Source organism: Heloderma suspectum, chromosome 3 (genome assembly GCF_057233095.1).
Source record: "Heloderma suspectum isolate Gila_16-S chromosome 3, 16-S_ref, whole genome shotgun sequence".
NCBI lineage: Eukaryota > Metazoa > Chordata > Lepidosauria > Squamata > Helodermatidae > Heloderma > Heloderma suspectum.
Genome location: NC_139460.1, coordinates 151,123,321 through 151,138,005, shown reverse-complemented (window position 1 = coordinate 151,138,005; position 14,685 = coordinate 151,123,321). Strand labels below are relative to the sequence as shown.

Genomic DNA, 14,685 nt, shown 5'->3' with positions numbered 1-14,685 from the left:
CTGTGCAAGGAAAAATCAATGAAGCACTACCTCTTGCAGTTCTTACAGATGGATGGGCATGCGCGGAGAAGGGATCATAAACTTTGTGATAACAACTCTTCACCCAGAATTTTACAGAAGCATTGAAACAAGAGAGAACAGACATACTGCAGCATGTATCAGCTGTCAAATACGTGAAGTCCTAGAGAACACAGCAAAGTATTTACTTTGCTGACTGACAGTGCAAATAATATGAAAGCAGCATGGGAGATGATAGATAAATATCCACATATTACTGCAATAGGATGTGCATCCCATGGACTAAATTTGCTTCTTAATGACTTTATGAAGTTGGACACTCTCCAAAAGATCTACAGAAAAGCAAAAGAAGTTAACAGGTAAAAGCTACTCGCATAGTAGCTGCAGTCTTCAAGAACAAGCAAACATAAATGAATACAAGAATTACAATGGTAAATACGCTGTACTTGATGACAATGTCTTCTGGGTTCAGCTGCAGAACTCCCTGAAGATTCTAAAGCTCGTTTCTTCAGCAATCCCTGTATCTGAATCCCATAGTGCACTTCCATCAGACATTCCTTACCAAATGGCCATGATCAAATCAATTGTTCTTAAGAATCTAAGTGAATCCCCACTTATAAGTACAGCAGAAAATAAGGTGAAAGACTTTATTATGAAACGAGAAGAATTTTGTTGCCAGCCAGCTCATGCTGTTGCAGATCTCTTGGATCCAAGATTCAAAGGCAGGAATGTAAGTGATGATACCACTGATACTGCATTTGACTGGATTGAAAAACAAGCAGTGCACTTAGGACTTGATGTTGAGAAGGTACTTTCAAATCTTGCAGAATACAGAATTTCTTCAGGTATCTGGTGCAAGAATGCACTCTGGGATTCCGCTAAGCATATTCCTCCTGCAACATGGTGGCAAGGTTTTTGCATGACACAGCCACTGACTCCTCTTGCTTCCCGCTTGCTCCGGATTCCTCCGTCTTCTGCAAGTGAAAGAAACTGGTCTACGTCTGGAAATACATCGAATCAAGAAATAAACTGACATGTGAAAAGGTAGAGAAACTTGTCTCAGTCTGGTCAAACCTTCAGTTTTTAGAAGTCCATGAAGATGATAAAAGCGAAGGATTAGGAGAAACAGAAACTACTGATAGCTCAGAAAATGAGCCTGATTAGACAAAGTTTCATGTAACAAAATTAGTATTAGTATTACTCTTGAGTATTAGTAATTAGTAATTAGTAATTAGTATTACTCTTGAGGTTCCCATTTTTCCCATTTTTTTCTCAGTTCTTTTTCTGAAAATGTGCTGTGTCTGCTTGAAACTGTGGAGGAGACTAAGTTCAGAATACATAATAACTTTGTTTTACTATAATATTGATGTTGCACTGTTATGTTGATGGTTTCTTCTGTTTTTAACTTTACGTTTTTGTCTGCTTCTCATAAACTGGCAAAAAAAAAAACAACCGAGATGTGTATCTCTGTATCTTAAGGCATGTAGCTCCATTTGTAACAAAAATTAAACGCATTTAAAAGCAAATTCATTAGTACATTTGTAATTGTCTAAAAAACTGTACTTTTAAACTTAAACATGATAACTTTGTGAGCAAACCAAGTTATACATAATAGATTTATGTTCCTAAACTAAGGAAATGAGTTTAGATCTCAAGTGCATTAAAAAATTAATCTTGCACATTTCCCCCCAAAATTCCATTTTTTGGAAGATTATCCAAAAACAGAGATTATCAGGAGCTCCAAGAAGCTGCTTGGGGAACATGTTCCCCTCAGGTATTTGGTCTGTCATGCCTCTCATGTAAAGACAGAATGCCCTATTTAGGATGGTTAACTATTCCAAAATACAAGAAGGTATTCTCCTTGGCAAGGTTTAGTGTTCTCCATTCCAAACTATAACAGATGCTGCCCCTGTAACAACACTGAGGTGGAGTCCATCTTGCATGTTCTGTTCCACTGTAGCTACTATCAAGAGGCCAGAAATGACATAATATATCCCATCACACAGTTTTTCCCTGGCTGCTGTTTTGAGTCCCCTTATGATTATTTTTACTCCAGGGTACCAATATGTTCTCCTTCATGGATCACTGCCTTGTTGTGGCGAAGGGGCTTGCGTAACTCAGTGAAGCCATAAGCTATGCCGTGCAGGACTGTTAGATAAAAAGTCCTTGCTTTCGGTTTAGACGAAAAGAATGCCAGGCAGGCAGCGGTGGATCCAACACTATTTTATTGAACGTTTTGCAAAACGGGTGCAGAGCAGTCTGGACCCCGAGACACGTGTGCAAAAGCCCTTTATATCATATCGCTTCTATTGTTCTTACCAGTAACCAATGAAACAGTTAGTACATCGGCTCACTAAGTTAATATCCAATAAACAGTCACTATCAGCCTACCAAGCCGTTAGTCATGAGCGCGTCAGTATGATTCCCTTTTTGCTCCACCTATATTTTCCCGCCACTCGGGCTCTTACGTAACTTGAGACGCCAATGGTTATGGAGTCTCCTTTTTTTCTAACAATTCCCTCCTTTAAGTATTTATTCACGTCTTAAAGCATTTAAAACGGAGTTTCTTTATCAGCACAATAAAGCAAGAGCATCTGTTTTGACAGAGCGGTTTCAATTAACCGCTGGGATAAGCCTCTAGCGCAGGGGATAATGCAACAACCAAATAACACTAAAACTCCTATCATCACTACAAGCGAAATAAGGATTGAGGCTGCTAGGTGTTTCCATTTTCCAAACCATCTCTCCAACCAGTCAGTCACGGGGTTGTTAATCCCTGAATTCTCGGCTAATTCTTCAGACAAGGCGGTGAGACCCTGCAAAGCCCTTGTTACCGTGCCATCTGGGGCAGTGTTGTTAGGGATGAAGGTGCAACACCGTCCACCTAGCATGACACAAACCCCTCCTTTTTCTGCTAACATCATATCAAGAACACGCCGATTTTCCCAAGCCATTTGGCTGGTGGCATCTAGCTGCTCAGCCAATCCTTTTACAGCATCTCGAGTATAGTTTATAAACCTCTGTTGATTATAATAAACATAATTGATCCAATCTACATTTTTGTTAATGGTCACCCACCAAAACAGGGTAGATTCAAATCCTGCAGAGATTTGATTTCTTCCTTTGAACTCATCTGGCACTCCCCTTGGTACTCCTATGGAGTCAATATATATTTGATCATCAAAAGGGGTTACTGATTGTTTCTGCCGGGGTTGGCCAGTCTTCTCTGCTGGATGGTATGCAATTGAAAAGGGGACTGCCAACTGAACTAACCCACAAGCTCCGGACCAATTGGAGGGCAATACCTCATACAACTCTAGGCCACCACAATACCACCAGAGATCAGCTCGTGGGATTGAAAGGGAATTATTCCTAAAGCAGGTGGAATTAACACATCTTACTTTACTCGTCAGGTTCCCTATACGCCCCTCTGTGTCTGCAAGGTTTCGGTGTATGCATCCGGTATGGTTTCTTCTTTGCAGGAAGACTGTGGAAGGTCTGACACGATCCTTTGATTTGAGTGGGGGGTATAATTTATTGAGGGTTTGGCATTCCTCCTCTCCCCATGCATCAGGGTGTTGGAACAAACGGATCACGCAGGTGAGGAGGGAAGGAGTGTCCCATCCCAGTGGAAAGGGCAGCACCTTTGCTACAGATCTCCCTGTGGCACAAACAAAACAGTCAGACTTATTTAAAGACTTGGCTGTATACTTTATCCACTCTAACCACACATTATCAGTTTCCTCTGTTATTGGGATCCCTAACCTGGTTCTCCAGGGACGCCTCTCTTTCTCAGGGATCTGTACCAGAAGTGGTCTGAGGGGTGTTGGTGTGACATTTCGGGGTTTTATCTTAAAGCTGTCAAGCCCAAGTCCTTGAGGTATCACCATCCACGTTAATATTTCTTTAACTAACATTACCAACACCACCCACAATACTTGCTTCATATTACAAGTTTTTTGTAATTCGAACCCGAGCTTTTCCCAGATGTTGTGACTTGTATATTACAGGCGATTGTGGCTCCTGGATGGCTTCTTCGCCTGTGTCCTTGGCAGCTTCCAGAGGGGTGCCAGGGAGCAAAGGACCGTTGCCTGTGTCCTCCTGTTCTTTCCAAGTGACAGAAGGAAGCGAGGGTCGCTTAAATGGCTTTATCCGGCTGCAATGTGTCCATTTACTAGAACCCACAAGCTTTACACACGAGTGACTGGTTGGTCCCACCAAATAAGGCCCCTCCCACCCTTCCTTTAAAGCTTCTTTATTCCACTTTTTCAGCAACACCTCGTCTCCCGTCTGGAAGAGATGGATAGGTGCATCTAACGGCAGTCTCTGAAACGGAACGGAATAAGATCGTAGCTGTGAAAGAACAGACTGTAGAGAAGTCAACTGATCCCTTAGCATCTGATCACCCACCTCCCACTTGACTTCCTCCCTCCTTCCGCAGTGTACCCGAGGCGGGAACCCAAACATCAGTTCTAAGGGGGACAATTTTATGTCCTTTCTTGGCATCCTTCGAAGCTTCGTTAAAGCTATTGGCAGAGCCTCAACCCAAGTGAGCTTCACCCCTCGTTGGAGTTTGGTTAAAGTCTCCTTGAGGCTCCGATTGATTCTTTCAACCTGTCCACTTGCCTGGGGCCTCCAGGGGCAATGTAAATGCCACTCTACTCCCAGACCTTGTGCCATCCCCCGTGTAATAACTGAGGTGAAATGTGAGCCCTGATCGGACTCTATAACTTCGGGCAGGGAGAACCGGGGCACCACCTCCTGTAACAATTTAGCAACAACAGTTTTAGCTTGGCAGTTCCTACATGGAAACGCCTCTACCCACCCTGTCATTTGACATACTATTACAAGCAAATACCTGTAACCCCTACATGGTGGCATCTCAGCAAAATCAATCTGCGCCCTCTGGAAAGGATAGTAGGCCCATGGTCGCCCTCCTTTTGGAGGAGGGGGTTCCCTGGGAGGGTTGGTTTTCTGGCAGACTTCACAGGTTGCGGCTAGTCGGTGGGCGCATACAGTTAAGCCAGGGGAGACAAACAGCCTCTTGCAATAGTCGATCATGGCTGATGCTCCAGGGTGTCCAAGAGAATGGTGAACTTGCTCTAGAACAACCCTCTGCAGGGTCTGTGGAAGAAGCAGTCTTCCATCTGTCATCTGGATCCATCCGTCATCGCAGGGACTTATTCCGTGTTCTTGTGCCATCCGTAACTCAGCAGGGGAGTATGTGGGGTGCTCTTTTCTTTTGGGTAGAATGAGGAATGTTCCTTGGATTCCCTCTCTGGCTGCTCTTTTTGCGGCCTCATCTGCCTTCTGGTTTCCCTGTCTCCATTTTTCCTCTTTTTCTTTCCCATGGGCTCGGACGTGGACAACAGCTACTTGTGAGGGTAGCTGGAGGGCATCCAGAAGATCCACTATTAGGCCGCCATTAGCCACTGGAGATCCGTTTGCTGTAAGGAATCCCCTCTCTTTCCACAGTTGCCCATGAGCATGCACAACGGCGAAGACATTTTTGCTATCGGTATAAATATTTACTCGCTTTCCCTTGCTGGCTTGCAGGGCTCTTGTCAGGGCTACCAGTTCAGCAGATTGGGCGGAGAAATGAGGAGGCAGCCTTTCCTCGCGCACACTCTCCTCTAGAGTAACGACGGCCGCGCCTGTGTAGCGCCTTCCATCCAGCATATAGCTAGATCCATCTACAAACAGATCTCTGGCTCCCTCTATTGGTTCATCCTCAAGGTCTGGTTGGCCTTTGGTGTCTAGGTCTAATACTTCAAGGCAGTCATGATCTGGGAGTCCTGATCCGTTTGTGCCCAGTAATGTTGGCAGTAGTGTGGTGATATTAAAGCTGGAGCAAGCCTTAAAAGTGAGGTTTTCGTTTGTTAGTAAACCTATTTCATATCGGGAATGCCGGGCTGGGTTGAGAAATTTGCTTCCTCCTCCTGATCCCAAAATTTGTGGCACTCCATGCGGCACCCAGACTTCAATGGGTCCTCCCATTGTCATTTTCTCCGCTTCAGCACAAACCAGAGCTGTTGCTGCTACTGCCCTCAGGCAACTTGGCCATCCTCGTGCTACGACATCTAGGACCTTGGAGTAATATCCCACTGGTCTCCAAGAGGGCCCTTTTCGCTGGCAAAGCACTCCCGAAGCTATGCCCTTATTTTCATGCACATAAAGTCTAAATGGCCGGCTGGGATTTGGTATGGCTAGAGCAGGTGGTGACACAAGAGCAGCTTTAAGACTGAGAAAAGACTTATTAATTTCCTTAGTCCATTTCCATTTATCCAGTCTATCTTTCTGCAGCGCCTCATACAGCGGCCGCGCTGTCTCCCCATAGTTTGCTATCCATAGTCGGCAGAATCCGGTCAACCCCAGGTAGGCCCTCAATTCGCGGGGGGACTTAGGGACAGGAGTGTCACAAATGACTTCAACTCTTTCTTGCCCTAGGCTCCGAGTCCCTTTAGTTATGTGGTAGCCTAGGAATTTTACAGTTGGTTGGGCCAACTGTACTTTTTCTTTTGACACTTTATACCCCCCCCTGCTAGATAGTTGAGGAGGGAAACCGTCCCACTCAGGCACGCATTCTTGGCCTTGGCTGAAATCAGGAGGTCGTCACAGTACTGGAGGAGATGCACCTCTGAGTGCTGCTGGACCCAGGGTTCGAGATCCTTTTGGAGCTGCTGGCCAAAGACCACCGGTGAGAGATTCAGCCCCTGAGGGATGACTGTCCATGCTAATTGAACTTTTGACACCCCCCGGGCTTTCCCATTCAAAGGCGAACAAAGGCCTTGAATCAGGGTGGAGGGGGATGCTGAAAAAGGCGTCTTTTAGGTCTCTGACAGTGAACCAGGCGTGCTCTTCCGGAATTCCTACAAGGAGGGTGTGTGGGTTGGGGACCACAGGATGGGGGGCCTCGATCTGCTGATTAATGAGCCGGAGGTCTTGCACTAAGCGAAAGCCCTTGCCCCCCCTCCCCTTTTTGGCACAGCGATGATGGGCGTGTTATAGGGGGATGAGCCGGCCTTCTTCTCAGAGCTTTGTTATTACTGGTTGTAGGCCCTCCATTCCTTGGCGGGAAAGGGGATACTGTTTCACATGAACAGGCCTTGCTCCCTCCTTGAGGGGAATTTTGTATGGTGCTGCCGACTTGGCACGAGAGGCCCCTCCAATCCTGGCCCAAGCTAGAGGGTTGACTCTGTTTTCTATTAAGCTCCAGTCCTCGGTGGCCTCTGGGGTGGATTCTTCTGCAACCTTCAAAAGGGCCATTTGGTAGTTACTACTCTGCTGTTTAGGGAGCCGTATCTCCATCCTTCCGTCAGGAGTAAAAGCAATCTCAATTTGGAGTTTAGTCAATACGTCCCTCCCTAGCAATGCCACCGGACAGGAGGGGGTACAGACAAATGCATGTTCTAGGTGTGTTTTCCCAACCTTGGTGAACAGGGGACGAGAGAGGGGCACTTGGGTTGCCCTTCTCTCGACCCCCATTATGGTGGTGAACCCCCCACCTCCCTTTGGGGGCTCACTGAGGGGGAGGACGGACAGGGCGGCCCCTGTGTCCACAAGGGCTTTGTAGGAGCGGCCCCCAACCTTTATTTTGACCATGGGGTCCCGTCTTGCCTCAGAGACGGCTAAGAGGGGGCCAGGCCCCGGTCTGTCCTAATCTCTTTCCTGTTCATACAGAACTCTCTGCGCTTCTCCCGTATTTTCCCCTCTCTCTTTCTGCTTCAAAGCCTCACAGTCACGCTTCCAGTGCCCCATTTTCTTACAAAAGGCACATTGATCTTTCCCCAGGGGAGATCCTTTCCTTCCCCCTTTTCTCCCCTTCCTAGCTCCCTCCTTGTCAGGTTTAAGAACCGCAGCAAGGAGCTTGGCCTGCCTCTTGTCTTTTTCTTTTCCTTCTTCTTCTTCTCACCTCTCATAAACCTTCTGAGCCACTTCAACTAAAACTCCTAGGTCAGCTGCCAACCCTCCTTCAACTTTTTGCAACTTCTTTCTGATGTCCTGGCAGCTATTTCCCACGAACTGAGTCGTAAGCATCCTTAAATTATTTGGATCATTCAAGTCAATGTCAGTATATTTAGCGAAGGCTTCCCTCAGCCTTTGGAGGAACACAGCAGGAGGTTCGTTTTTGTCTTGCTTTAGAGTCAGGACTTTTTGCAAATTGGGGGCCCTTCTCGCGGCTTGCTTCATGCCTGCTAAAATGAGTCGAAAATAGTCAGCATGTAAGCGTCTATGTGCCGCTGTGGCCACCCCCCAATTGGGTCGCCCTGTGGGCAGAACCTCCGCCGTCTCCTCCTCAGTTGCTTGGGGATTTTCCTCCCTATACTTGGCTCGTGCCCCCGCAAGGATGGTTGGCTTTTGGCTGAGAAAACAGGTGTTCAATAGCATTTGTGTATCGTCCCATGTGGGGTTGTGAGTAAGCCTCACATTCTCCATCAGAGACAGGAGTGGCCCGGGATCCTCTTCAAAGGAGGGGTTAAATTGTTTCCAATTATACAAATCAGATGTTGTGAATGGGACATAAACAAACATCGTCCCTTGAGGATGCTGGGCGGTAGGGTCGGGGACTTCTCTGATGGGGAAGGTGAACTTCACCGGTGGTTGGGGGTCCTTTCGCAGGTTGTAGTTAGGTCCCCCTTTTGCCTCTCTCTGTAGGACCTCCAATCTTTCCTCTAGGGAATATAGACGATCTTGGAGAGTGTCCTGGCGTTCAACTAGAGGGGTGGGGTCCTCTGGTACTATTTCATGAGAGGGGTCCTTCTCGGGGGCATCTAACCGCTGGGCGGGCCCCTCAGGAGAGGGTGGTGATTGCAACGAGCGCCCTGCAACGGCTGTCCCGTAGGGAGGAGGAAGCAGTAGGTCCTCCGGTGCCGTGGCCACGACCCTAGGTAGTCCTTCTTTTGGTGGTTTCCTTTTGACCACCATGGGAAGGGCAAGGGACATGCATTTAACAACCCACGGAGCAGGCCTGCCACCAAGGGGCACACAAGTTGCCCACGAATCAATATAAGGGAACTGGTCCCAACTTCCCCTCTGTGCTACTATTGTTCACACATCAGATACCAAGGTTGGGTCAAAAGACCCCTCGGGTGGCCATTTGGGTTCTAATATTGGCCATTCCCGGGTGCAAAAAAAGACAAGACGATCCTTTGTCATCTTAGTTCCATAATCCTGCTTAAAATGTGACCAATTGCGCAAACAACACTCCAAGGGCGTATGGGACTTCTTCGCAGACTTAGATTGGGACCCGCCCATGACGGTGGGAATTTCAGTCAGCAATTCTTGCGCTTCGCCCTCCTCTGACCTAGCCCGTCTCTGGGGTAAGGAAATGCAGATCGGGGCTCCTCACTCACTTCGCCCGTAGGCATCTCACACAATCACAAACACACCACCGTCCCGCGTTTATCCCCTAATGTAAGCTGTTTCACTTACCCCAAAAGCCTCTTCTGTCCCGCCCGCAGCTGCGTCCAGCTGCTTATTGATCCACTGCCGGTGCCTAAAAGGAGTGATCACGTCTCCCTCTTCCTCTGGCATTGGTCCCCAGGCGCTTCTGCCGCCACCGTCGTGAGGAGAAGGCAGTATAAAACAACCGCCTGTGGCCACTTCTCCTCCACGGCCCCTTGGCTCAGCGCGAAGGGGACGCGCCCCGAAGCAGGATCCGAGTCACGGCACTAAATTGTTAGATAAAAAGTCCTTGCTTTCGGTTTAGAAGAAAAGAATGCCAGGCAGGCAGCAGTGGATCCAACACTATTTTATTGAACGTTTTGCAAAACGGGTGCAGAGCAGTCTGGACCCCGAGACACGTGTGCAAAAGCCCTTTATATCATATCGCTTCTATTGTTCTTACCAGTAACCAATGAAACAGTTAGTACATCGGCTCACTAAGTTAATATCCAATAAACAGTCACTATCAGCTTACCAAGCCGTTAGTCATGAGCGCGTCAGTATGATTCCCTTTTTGCTCCGCCTATATTTTCCCGCCACTCGGGCTCTTACGTAACTTGAGACACCAATGGTTATGGAGTCTCCTTTTTCTAACAGGACCACCCAAGACGGACAGGTCATGGCGGAGAGTTCTGACAAAATGTGGTCCACTGGAGAAGGAAATGGCAACCCACTCCACTATTCCTGCCAAGAAAACCCCATGGAACGTTTCACAAGGCTAAAAGAGATGATGCCGGAAGATGAGCCCCTCAGGTCGGAAGGGGTCCAATATACTACTGGGGAAGAGCAGAGGGAATTTCCAAGTAGCACCAGAAAGAGTGAAGCAGCTGGGCCAAAGCCGAAAGGACACTCAGCTGTGGATATGTCTGGTGGTGAAAAGAAAATCCGATGCTGTAAAGAACAATATTGTTTAGGAACCTGGAATGTAAGATCAATGAATCAAGGTAGGCTGGAGGTGGTCAAACATGAGATGGCAAGAATCCCTTAGAAGAAATGGAGTAGCACTCATGGTCAATAAAAGGGTGGGAAAAGCCGTACTGGGGTTAAGGATGTACGAATTGTGTACCTTCCGTTCCGCTTGACTTCTGCAGTTTGCGGCCAGTGCTCCATACTGTCGTTTGCAAGCCCCCGGAATTCTCTTTTTTTTCCACTCCAAGAATTACGAAGATAAATCCGTGCCGACAGCCGTAATTCTGCATAACTTCCTTAAGAAAGGCTATTTTTCATAGATATTTACGTATTTTTCCCCTGCCCTGAGATGTGCAGTAATTACTTTCAGCCAAAACACTTCCTCCTCCTCGGGGCTTCCCAAAACAAGGCTGCCCTAGGTGTGCCTGAGCGATGCGCTCTTTGTTTAAAGCAACGCTGTTTGAAAGAAAGAAAGAAAGAAAGAAAGAAAGAAAGAACCTTTTAAAATAACTATGCTGGTCTGAAGCCCTGCACGAGTATTATTCCCCCTGCTAGGCTTTCTATTTCCACATCCTGCCTTGTTGGTGACGTTGTGAGGCCAAAATGGAGAGGAGAACCAACTCTGTGCATGTCTACTCAGAAGTAAGTCTTACTGAGTTCAATACCACTTACTCCTACACATGTCAGCACCCCACTTGCCCCCAGCTCAGCTTTGTATTTCCACATCCAGCCCATTATCAAACCTCCTGTTAGTTTTCTCAGGAGACCCTTGGGTGAAGGGGAGGGGGGTTCCAGGGAACAGCTGGATGGAGGGAGATTCCACACACACACACACACACACACACACACAAAGAATATAGTTCTTCATATTCCCTGGTATGTTTATTCCTCATTTTGTCCATTCCCTGAGCATGTGCAGAGTGTGCTTTTTATTCAAACAAAGATAAGGTTGCTGATCTTTCCCTTCATGCTGCATTTGTACAAGTGAAGTGTGACTGCTTCAGAAAGAACTTTCCATTATACTGTCTCTTTTTCTTCATGAGTTTCATAACAGAAGTGTGGTGTAGTGGTGAGAGTCCAGCCCAAAGTCACCCAGTGAGATAACTAACAGGAGGTTTGCTAATGAGCTGGATGTGGAAATACAAAGCTGAGCTGGGGGCAAGTGGCTTGCTGACATGTGTAGGAGTATGTTGCATTGAACTCAGTAAGACTTACTTCTGAGTAGACATGCACAGAGTTGGTTCTCCTCTCCATTTTAGCCTCACCATGTCATCAACAAGGCTGGATGTGGAAATAGAAAGCCTAGCAGGGGGAATAATACCTTGTGCAGGGCTCCAGACTGGCATGGTCATTTTAAAAGGTTTTTTCTTTCTTTGTTTTCTTTCAAACAGCGTTGCTTTAAACAAAGAGTGTATCGCTCAGGCACACCTAGGGCAGCCTTATTTTGGGAAGCCCCATGGAGGAGGAAGTGTTTTGGCTGAAAGTAAACAGAGATGGAGGATTTCAATTGAAAAAGAACACCCACAAACAAGGCGGTGAGCACAATTCATTAAAAAAAAAAAACTTCCGTATTTATTATCGAAATATACTACCATGCATTTTTATTTACGAAAATTTCGTGACTCTGCGGATGACCAAAAAAAAGCCGCATGACTGCTGGCTCCTCAGGACCTCATGGTGCCGTTCCGCAGAGGATTCCGTGGCACAGACTCAAGGGAATTTGATCCCATTTCAGTCCGTGGCGGAATTCTCTGACATCCCTAGTAGGGGTGTACAAAACACACCCGTCCGGTTGGGGTGTCCGCTGGGGAGGAGAAGGCAATCCGTCCCTCCCCCCGGAATCCTCCCTGGCCGGCTCCACTCTGCGGTGAGTCCCCGGAGCTGCCGGACAGGCCCATCCGCAGCCGGACTTCCGTCCGCTGCCAGTCTGTGGCCGCAAATGGCATTCAGCATAGCAGACGCCATTTGTGTCCCTGCTTTAGCCATGATAGGCTACGTAAATCTTTACGTGGCCTATCACTAAAAGAGTAGCGATGCAAATGGTGTAGTGGAAGCTGTTTGCATCCCTGCTCTTTGCCATGATAAGCTAGGTAAAGATTTACGCCATTTGCGTCCACAGACTGGGGCAACGGACGGCAGCGGACAGACCTGGACCGGCCGGCGGCAGGTAGGGTCCGTCCCGGGAAAATGATGCAGGGTGGTGGTGGGGGATAGTCCATTCCGCCACGGACTCCAAGGGGGGGAGGCAGATTCTAAAGAATCCGCCTCATTGGAGTCCATGATGGATTTCTCCGCCATCCCTAGTGAGAAGAGACTGAAAGAACTGGGCATGTTTAGGTTTGAGAAGAGAAGACTGAGGGGAGATATGATAGCGCTCTTCAAGTACTTGAAAGGTTGTCACAGAGAGGAAGGCCAGGATCTCTTCTAAATCATCCCAGAGTGCAGGACACAGAATAATGGGCTCAAGTTACAGGAAGCCAGATTCCGGCTGAACATCAGGAAAAACCTCCTGACTGTTAGAGCAATATGACAATGGAACCAATTACCTAGGGAGGTAGTGGGCTCTCCCACACTGGAGGCATTCAAGATGAAGCTGGACAGCCACTTGTCAGGGATGCTCTGACTTGGATTCCTGCACTGAGCAGGGGGTTGGACTCGATGGCGTTGTAGGCCCCTTCCAACCCTACTGTTCGATGATTCTATGATTCTAAACAGGACCTGGGAAATCCATAAGCAGGAAGTCCTATGGGCTGGGGAGGGGGGAATCAAAAGCAACTATGGGGGCCAGTTTGGATTAGGACAGCAGTACTGTTAGGGATGAGTCCAAGCCCTTTGAGATGTCTGACAGCTCCAATTCTGAATCAGAGTTGAAACAGCTAGATCAGAGCCCGGGGAAGGGACCTTCCCTAAAGCCCCAAGGTGCTGGGAGAGAAGCATCTTCCTCCACTGATAGAACTCGAGTTTCTGAGGAGGAGGAGGAGGAGGAGGAGGAGGAGGAGGAGGGGCATGATTTGAGAGATGCTAGGGTATGTTGCAAAGCAAAGCAGGAAAAGTTAGGGACAGGGCTTAGATGCTCTGCCAGGGGCTGATATCATTTTATAAACCCGTTAAACTGTTACAAAACTCTTAGGCTGGTATTTCTGGGCTCATATTTTTTATATAATGAAACTGTATTAGTTACGGTATTCTCCCTCTAAAACATTGCATCCAAACGTAAAGTCCCTATTGCTTTTGAAGGACCACTTTTCATAAATTGTTTAATTTTACCTCACAAATCCTGTTTCCGGACGCTTCAGGCATCAGAATGTATTTTTGCATTCTATACATCATTTAATACACAGGAGGACCACAATGTCACTTAGATTTAGAGGAAGTATTTTAGTGCAAATGTTTTGGTGCAGCATATCTTGCCATTTTAACAGATTAACATCTCCACATTGTAAAATAATACAGGCACATCACATCTGAAAGTCAAATCTGACATAATTGATCGCACACAAATCCATGTAATAAGCCAAATTCAAAATGTACTTGAATGTTGAAATGAAATTAATATTTGAAGTGTTTAATTGTCACAGGATTAGATTTCTAATGTGTGTTATTTTTCTAATAATTTTAACAAGTATAGGATATTGATTAGTGTTGATAAACGGGCAATGAATAAACTAAACATTTGCTGAGAACATGTCTTTACTATGTATACATTCTGTAACCATTTTTCCTCTAAAACCATCAATAGATTCAGTTTATGACAAAATATTTTGCTTATTTGAGATTGGAGGTACATTTTTTTTTAAAAAAATGTGCTTAAGTGTGCTGGCCACTTTTAATTTGAAGGAAATGCAGCCACATGGGCCCCCAATCTAGGATGAGGCCTATACTGGTTTCCCTCCAAAAATGCCCCCACTGCTATTTGTCTCACAAATGCGCTGTTTACTTTTTTGTTTTAATTACTGCAAATAGTACCATCAGTGACAAAAAGCAACCGGTGTGTGTGTGTGTTGTGGATCAAGGTTTTGTGCGGCTACTTTTCTTTCCAAATAAAACTGGTGAGCTTAAGCATGGTTAATATAATGTGCAGTTTGGCCTTAAATGATAAACAGACAATTCACAGTTCCTACTGTCCTTCTGCCAGCAGGCAAAGATGTTTTTCTTCAAGTAGGCCTTTGGCATGTAAGCTGGTCTGTTTCATTGGGTGCAGTTTTCATTTTTTTATTGTTTTTAATTGTGTTTTTCATGTATTTGTTTTATCATTGTTTTAACAAAGTTTTTATTTAACATTTTGGTTCTTATTTTTGTTAGCTGCCTTGAGCA

General features: G+C 46.4%; 1 long non-coding RNA gene across 2 annotated transcripts in view; it reads right to left on the bottom strand.

Moving 5' to 3' along the window:
• Nucleotides 1–2,222: 2,222 nt before the first annotated feature.
• The window catches only part of LOC146350328 (uncharacterized), an 87,201-nt gene continuing 74,738 nt past the window's right edge, over nt 2,223–14,685 (bottom strand). The window contains exon 3 of one of the 2 annotated variants that reach the window (XR_014789256.1): nt 2,223–4,344. This is a non-coding gene — a long non-coding RNA (uncharacterized LOC146350328). The remainder of the gene's footprint in view (nt 4,345–14,685) is intronic. The other variant, XR_014789255.1, reaches the window with a different exon arrangement.